Source organism: Gossypium hirsutum, chromosome D05 (assembly GCF_007990345.1).
Source record: "Gossypium hirsutum isolate 1008001.06 chromosome D05, Gossypium_hirsutum_v2.1, whole genome shotgun sequence".
NCBI classification, from domain to species: Eukaryota; Viridiplantae; Streptophyta; class Magnoliopsida; order Malvales; family Malvaceae; genus Gossypium; species Gossypium hirsutum.
This window is the reverse complement of record NC_053441.1, coordinates 30,424,960-30,433,592: the sequence shown is the minus strand read 5'-3', so window position 1 is coordinate 30,433,592 and position 8,633 is coordinate 30,424,960. Positions and strand designations below refer to the sequence as shown.

General features: G+C 36.4%; 1 pseudogene; it reads left to right on the top strand.

Annotated features, from left to right (window-relative positions):
• The first annotated feature begins 362 nt into the window (after positions 1-362).
• LOC107904355 (pleiotropic drug resistance protein 2-like) lies at positions 363-8,410 on the top strand (annotated as a pseudogene).
• Positions 8,411-8,633: the final 223 nt, after the last annotated feature.

The window sequence follows — 8,633 nt, the reverse complement described above, 5'->3', positions numbered from 1 at the left end:
AAAAATTATAATTAAAATTTAACCAAAGTAGTATAAAAAACACACACACAAAACGTGCGTGTGAACAAAAGTTGCCCTTTTCAACCTTCTTTTTAAATAGAGATATAATATAGATATAAAGATGACAAAAATCAGAATAAATTGATGAAAATCATTCATCTTTCTTCAGAACTCCGGAATACCCATTTCTGTCAGTACAACAATCTTCATCTACATAAACCATGCATTGGATTTGGACCCCCTCACATCCACCATCCTTTCATATATGTCCTTCTGATGTTTGAGTCGTCAAACGTGCGTTTTTGTTCCTAAAATTAATCGTAATTCTATATAGCACCAAGAAAGCAAGGCACCTTTCCATCATGGCATTGGCATTGACCGGAGACGACCTCGTCCGGTCGATGAGCCGGAGAATGAGTACTACGGGATTGGGAAGCAGAAGAGGCTTGTCTTCGGCTAGTATACGTGAGGCGATGAACAATCGGTCGATGAGCACGGGATTGGGAAGCAGAAGAGGCTGGGCTTCAACTAGTATCCGAGAGGCATGGAATAATCAAACCGATGTCTTCCAGCGAAGTGGGAGGGAAGAAGATGAAGAGGAACTGAAATGGGCCGCCATCGAAAGGCTTCCAACATACGATCGTATTCGAAAAGCAATGCTGAAACAGGTTTTGGAGGAAGGAAAAGTGGGATACGAACAAGTTGACATCGCCAACCTCGACATGCACGACAAGAAGAACCTCATGGAAAGCATACTAAGCGTCGTGGAACAAGATAATGAGAGATTTCTTCTTAGACTTCGAGAGAGGACCGATAGGTAAATATCCAAAATAGTAATAAAATATTTGTAACTCTTTAATATCACATTGACTTCAAATTAATCCAAATTGCACGACCAAATAGGGTGGGAATTGATGTTCCAAAGATTGAAGTTCGATTTGAGCATTTATCCATAGAAGGAGATGCGTATCTTGGAACCAGGGCTCTTCCAACATTGCTCAACTCAACCTTGAACACACTTGAGGTCATTAAGATTCTCTTTACTTGGATAAATTTTTTTCTTTTATGAAGAAATTACGTAAGTGTTTAACGTTGGTAGTTTTTGAACAAAATAGGGGGCTCTTGGATTAATGAAGCTTTTCCCTTCGAAGAAAAGAGTGGTCAATATACTTGGTGATGTGAGTGGAATAGTGAAACCATCAAGGTATTGTTTTCATTTTTCTGGAAAATATATAATAGACCTCTGCTTGGCAATTTAACTTATATTTTCTTTTGTCTTTTGTGTTACGTAGAATGACATTGCTTTTAGGACCTCCAGGGTCTGGAAAAACTACACTGTTGCAGGCACTCGCTGGGAAAACCGACACTAATTTAAGGGTATATTATCAAATTCTCTAGGCTTTTATAGTATAATCTCCATTGTTATAAAACTCTTGAGTCAAACACTAAATACTCATTTTCTCTCTTTTTTTTTTAAAAAAAGGCAAAAACTATTTTTATATTTTTAAAGTTTTTCATTATATATTATATAATATCCTTGACTAGAAACTATTTTTCCTTAAAATAAAAAAATATTTTAAAAATAGATTTTTCTTTTCAAGTTTTTATATAATATATTTAAATAAAATATAACTTAAATAACCTTTTAAAGAAACCACCTCTAAAAAAATCTCACAAATATTAAATTAAAAATAACTTCTCAAAAGTTTAGAAATAAAAAATCAAAATTTTAAATTAATTTAAAATATTTGATTGAATTGATTTTAAAAGTCAATTGTATACAAACCCAATAGAAAAATAATTAAAAAACTCAAAATAAATAGATAAGTAATAAGTCTTAAACTTAGGACATTAGGATCTTTAAGGTCTCAATTTTATCATATTAATTAAAGTTTATTTTTTTTATTTACATATAACTTTTAAAAATATTTTTTTATATAAAATTTTCAGCTTGAATATCTCATATTATATTTTTATATTAAAACAACTTACAAAGTACTAAATAGTAAATACCATGTTACCAAAAAAAACAGTACTAAATACCAAACATTTAAAAAAATTTCCAGAAGAACCAAATTGATTCCTACCGGAAGAATTCATTTTAAATCAACCAGTTGAGTTTGATTAAAAAAAAAAAACAAACTGGAATAATGTTTTTGGTTTAGTTTACTGATGAACAATGTTCAATCTTTGAACAGGTATCAGGAAAAATAACGTATTGTGGCCATGAATTTCAAGAATTTATTCCTCAAAGGACAAGTGCTTATATAAGTCAACATGATCTTCACCATGGTGAGATGACTGTAAGGGAAACACTAGATTTCTCAGGGCGGTGCTTGGGAGTTGGGACCCGATATGAACTCTTGGCTGAGTTATCAAGGCGAGAAAAACAGGCTGGGATTAAACCAGACCCTGAGATTGATGCTTTCATGAAAGCTACTGCAATGGCTGGCCAAAACACTAGTCTCGTTTCTGATTATGTGCTCAAGGTTTGTCCATTTTTTCACTAGTTTCTAGTCTTTTATTTTCCATTGCCCGTTGTTACTCAGATTCAGGTGCAAGTATGTATTCGACATGATGTATGTGGAAGATCTTTGAATCCATATCCTTGTATCCATGTGTCGGACATGAGTCTTGAACACCAATACTTCAAGAAAAAAATGAAGAATCCTAGCAACATAGTACGTTGCAACAAAGTTATAAAAATTAACCTTTTAACTATGATGTGATGACAGATTCTTGGACTGGATATCTGTTCTGATATTATGGTGGGTGATGACATGAGAAGGGGCATATCTGGTGGACAAAAGAAGCGTGTCACTACAGGTAAACTAATTCTAGACTGAATAATGTGAAGGGATTTGAATTGTTTTTGTCCTCAAGTATTATTTAGGATCATTTTTGGTACAATGGAGACTGTAGTTTAGGAATTGGAAAGGGATATTGCAGATGCTTAGTTTTGAACCCACTTTGAGCATGAATCTGTTAGGCTAATCCCTAAGTTCGTATTATTTGAGATATCGATAAGTTCTTTTATAGACTAAACTTTTAAGGTGATAAACCATTTTTAAGGACATAATGACATCTACCATATATTTGATATAATGTCCTTAATATTTGAAGCATTTTAAAACCATTTTTAAAACTCCTTGTTTCCATTTCACTTTGTAAGAAAATCCTAAGAGGATCTAGTTACACAAAAAGGCAGGGGAGATGTTGGTTGGACCTGCAAAAGCTCTTTTCATGGATGAGATTTCAACTGGTTTGGATAGTTCTACAACTTTTCAGATTGTAAGGTTTATGAAGCAAATGGTTCATATCATGGATGTAACCATGGTCATCTCTCTTTTGCAACCTGCACCAGAAACCTATGACCTTTTTGATGACATTATCTTGCTTTCTGAGGGTAAGATAGTCTATCAAGGACCACGAGAACATGTTCTCGAGTTCTTTGAAAGTTTGGGATTCAAATGTCCTGAAAGGAAAGGAATAGCGGATTTCCTACAAGAAGTGACTTCAAAGAAAGACCAGCAGCAGTATTGGTGTAGAGAAAATGAACCTTATCATTACGTATCGGTATCAAAGTTCGTGGAGCATTTCAACTCTTTCCATGTTGGTCAAAAACTTGATGATGAACTCAGGATTCTTTATGATAAATCCAGAATTCATCCAGCTGCATTGGTGAAAGAAAAGTATGGAATCTCAAACTGGGAACTTTTCAAGGCTTGTTTTGCAAGAGAATGGCTACTGATGAAGCGCAACTCTTTCGTATATATATTCAAGACAACCCAGATAACCATTATGTCTGTCATTGCTTTCACTGTGTTTTTTAGGACCAAAATGAAAGCTGGTCATATATCAAATGGAACAAAATTTTATGGTGCACTGTTCTTTAGTCTCATTAATGTCATGTTTAATGGGATGGCAGAGCTTGCACTCACCATATTTAGGCTTCCAGTTTTCTTCAAACAAAGGGATTTCTTATTCTATCCAGCATGGGCCTTTGCTTTGCCGATTTGGGTCCTTAGGATTCCCCTTTCTTTGCTTGAGTCAGGGATATGGATCCTCCTCACATATTACACCATTGGTTTTGCCCCATCTGCTAGCAGGTATGGAAATGCACTATATTCAGTTACATAGAACTGTAGTTACCATTTTCCCACCTATGAGCTATTTTAATCTATAATTCTATTCATTGGCACATCAACAACTTTTCAGGTTTTTTCGACAATTCTTGGCATTCTTTGGCATTCACCAGATGGCCCTTTCTCTCTTTCGATTCATTGCTGCGGTTGGAAGAACACAGGTTGTAGCAAACACACTTGGTACCTTTACCTTGCTGGTGGTTTTTGTACTTGGCGGATTTGTTGTTGCCAAAGGTTAGCACTTTCTATCTTTAAATTGGATATGCTTTTTAGGGTTTCCTTTATCATTATTGATATTATTGATCTCATAGCAACTTTCGATCATCTGTTCTGGCAGATGACATCAAGTCATGGATGATATGGGGATACTACATCTCTCCGATGTGGTATGGACAAAATGCTATTGTCATTACTGAATTTCTTGACAAAAGATGGAGTACTGTAAGATCTCCTATGAACATGCTTAAAGAAAGGTCTATATTGTATAAATGTTACTAGTTAATCTTGATATTTCCTTTACATTACCATTGCAGCCATTTAACTCCACCACAGTAGGGAAAGTTCTTCTCAAATCCAGAGGCATGTATACAGAAGAGTTTTGGTATTGGATTTGTGTTGCAGCACTCCTCGGATTTTCTCTGCTTTTTAATCTCTGTTTTATTGCAGCATTGACCTATTTGAATCGTAAGCCACTGAAAACTCGTGCTGATAATATCCCTTAGCAATGTATGGTTTCAGTTTTAAAATTAATTTCAAAAACAAATGCAGCTCTGGGAGATTCCAAAGCTGTTATTCTGGAAGAAGACGATGAGAGCAAGAAGCAATCATCTTCCAATGGACAGCCTAACTTAAAATCCATAGAAATGAGTTCACCATCAACTGATATGGCAATGAAGAATAATCTTGACAACTCAGTTCCTAGTGGTGCAAACCAAGGACCTTCAAAGAGGGGAATGGTGTTACCTTTCCAACCCTTGTCACTTGCATTTGACCATGTGAATTACTTCGTTGACATGCCTGTTGTGAGTCCCTTCTCCATATTTTTACACCCATCAAGCAATTTCTTTTACCGAAAAACAAAGAATAGGAATAGGAATAGATGGTAAAATTTGGTATCCTATTCAGGAAATGAAGAGCCAAGGAATCGAAGAGACTCGTCTTCAATTACTACGAGACGTAAGTGGAGCTTTTAGGCCTGGCGTGCTAACAGCATTAGTTGGGGTTAGTGGAGCAGGAAAGACCACCTTGATGGATGTTCTAGCTGGAAGAAAAACCGGTGGCTATATTGAAGGAAGTATTAGCATTTCTGGTTACCCAAAGAACCAACAAACTTTTGCTCGGGTTACCGGTTACTGTGAACAAAACGATATCCATTCTCCTCATGTTACCGTCTACGAATCTCTCGTCTACTCAGCCTGGCTTCGTCTTGCAAAGGATGTTGATGCAGAAACAAGAAAGGCATGTTCTTTTTTTAGCCCAGATCTTTATTATTGTATGTTATATCTATATCTAACTGCACCTTATAGCTAAAGAAGTTTACATAACTGTTTTATTCTATTGTGCAACAGATGTTTGTTGAAGATGTAATGGAGTTGGTTGAGCTAAATCCTCTCAAGAATTCTCTTGTCGGCCTGCCTGGAGTCGATGGCCTGTCAACGGAACAAAGGAAAAGGCTCACAATAGCTGTAGAATTGGTTGCTAATCCATCAATCATCTTCATGGATGAACCAACATCGGGACTTGATGCTAGAGCAGCTGCTATTGTCATGCGTACCGTGAGAAATACAGTGGATACTGGAAGAACTGTGGTCTGCACAATTCACCAACCAAGCATAGACATTTTTGAAGCCTTTGATGAGGTATTCTTAAAATTTCAGCGTTGGAAACCTTTACTTCCTCTTCATCTTCCATTTGCTTAACCCATTTCCTTTTTCAATGCAGCTCTTTCTGATGAAGAGAGGTGGACAAGTCATTTATGCTGGACCTCTTGGCCGCCAGTCCCACAAACTTGTAGAGTACTTTGAAGTAAGAACCAATTTTCTCACACTGCATACCATGGTTTAATATTACAGTCATGGATGTGTTTTCGGTCGGATCGCATCGCATACGTGTTAACAATAGTATTAGAACTCTTCGAGGCTTTGATCGCAACTTATGTCTATAAACTTTCTGCAGGCTATCCCAGGGGTTCCCAAGATCAAAGAAGGGTACAACCCTGCAACTTGGATGCTGGAAATTAGTTCCACTGCTGTCGAGGCTCAACTTGACGTCGATTTTAGTGAAATTTATTCCAAATCTGAACTTTATAGGTAACTAAAACTGAAACTACTATTTGTTTCCCTCCATTTTTATCTCTACTGAATCTGAAATGTTGTTGTAATTTTTCCAGGAAGAATGAGGAACTTATCAAAGATCTAAGCACCCCAGTCCCTGGGACTAAGGACCTTCACTTCCCTACAACACACTCTCAAGGCTTCTTTACTCAATGCAAAGCCTGCTTCTGGAAGCAACACAACTCATATTGGAGGAACCCACAATACAATGCCATTCGATTTTTCATGACATTTTTCGTTGGTATCATATTCGGAATGATTTTCTGGGGCAAGGGAGATAAGATGTAAGTTCAAAAATTCTTATTTAGTTATCATTTTGGTAGTGAAAACAAAACTACAGTTCAACATTAAAAAATGCAATGGTTACTAGGGTCCTCTCTCCTTACTAGGTCGTCTCTTAGAGATGTTGGATGGACCAATTGGTTTAAGCCCGAAGGTCACCTTGACCGAACTTCGGCACCAACAATTCCAACATTAAATGTGGAAAATACCATCAACTTATAGATGCAAGTTTGGAAATCATTAGAAACTCTTATAACAATGGTATCTCTTATTCCCAAATTGGTATCAGCAGGTCATTTTATATAACTCTACATGGTCATATATCAATGGGAACAGAAATATAAACGGCATCTCTTATCTGGAAGATATATCTATGTCTAGCCTTTTTGGATTTCATTTGTGATAATTTGTAAACATTCTTTGAACAGACACAAGCAACAAGATCTAATGAATCTCTTGGGAGCTATGTACTCAGCTGTCCTTTTCCTAGGAGCCACCAACACTTCAGCGGTACAATCCGTTGTGGCAATTGAAAGAACGGTCTTCTATCGTGAAAGAGCAGCAGGAATGTATTCACCATTGCCTTATGCATTTGCTCAGGTAGCAATAGAGGCAATATATGTTTCAATCCAGACATTGATGTATAGCATATTGCTTTACTGAATGATTGGATTCCACATGGATGTTGGGAAGTTCTTCTTGTTCTACTACTTCATATTGATGTGCTTCATGTACTTCACACTCTATGGGATGATGCTTGTAGCTCTTACACCTAACCATCAATTTGCTGCCATTGTCATGTCCTTCTTTCTAAGCTTTTGGAACCTCTTTTCTGGTTTCCTCATCCCTAGGACGGTACGTATTAAAAGCCTAAAGCATTAGTTCAATGCTCTATTAATCTGAACTCTGGATTCAATATTCATGCAATCATTATTAAGAAGTAGCATTCAGTTTATCTGAAATCTGCAAATCCAATACCTTATTTCTCATACTGTGTCCTTCTTACAATATTTACCGGGATCCATTAGAAATAAAAGAAAAGGGTCGCAATACTAAATCTGCTGAATGCCACTTCTTAAGAGTGACTGCATAAACCAACTAAGTTAAACTTTGGGTTCTTTCTTTATCTTAAATTACAAGAAAGAAATGAAAATGAAGTCTATGGTTTGAATATATGCAGGAAATACCAATTTGGTGGAGATGGTACTATTGGGCATCTCCAGTGGCATGGACAATCAATGGACTTGTGACATCCCAAGTGGGTGACAAAGATGATCCTGTTGTGATACCAGGAGAGTTGCCAATGGCAGTGAAAGCTTACCTTGAGACACACTTAGGGTTTAGGTATGATTTCCTTCCTGTTGTTGTTGCTGCCCATATTGGTTGGGTCCTTCTCTTCTTATTTGTCTTTGCATATGGAATCAAGTTCCTCAACTTCCAAAGGAGATGAGGAAAATGCTCCTTACATTCCCTTTTTGGTGCATGAATAATTGTCTCAAAAGAAGGGATTTAAAACATTCTCCTCTGTGGTTCTATAAAAATGTTGGGGCACATGTGTATATAGATACACATATTGTAATTTGTTGTTCTTTTATTTATATATACATTGTAATATGTTCTTTGATTTTCATTTCAAATAATAATGTTGTATTATTGTTTACCTGTGTGTTGGGAAGAAACCGAACAACCGAAACAAAACGAAAGCACAACCGGTGTTCTTTCTCTCCTTATAACTCCTGTAAAAATTATGGCAAGCACAATAGCACAAGATATGTTCTCTAGCAACCTTAATCAACCACAAATCAACTAATGCAACCACAACAAAAATAAATAGAGACACCGATATTTTTACGTGGAAAACCCCTTTAAATCA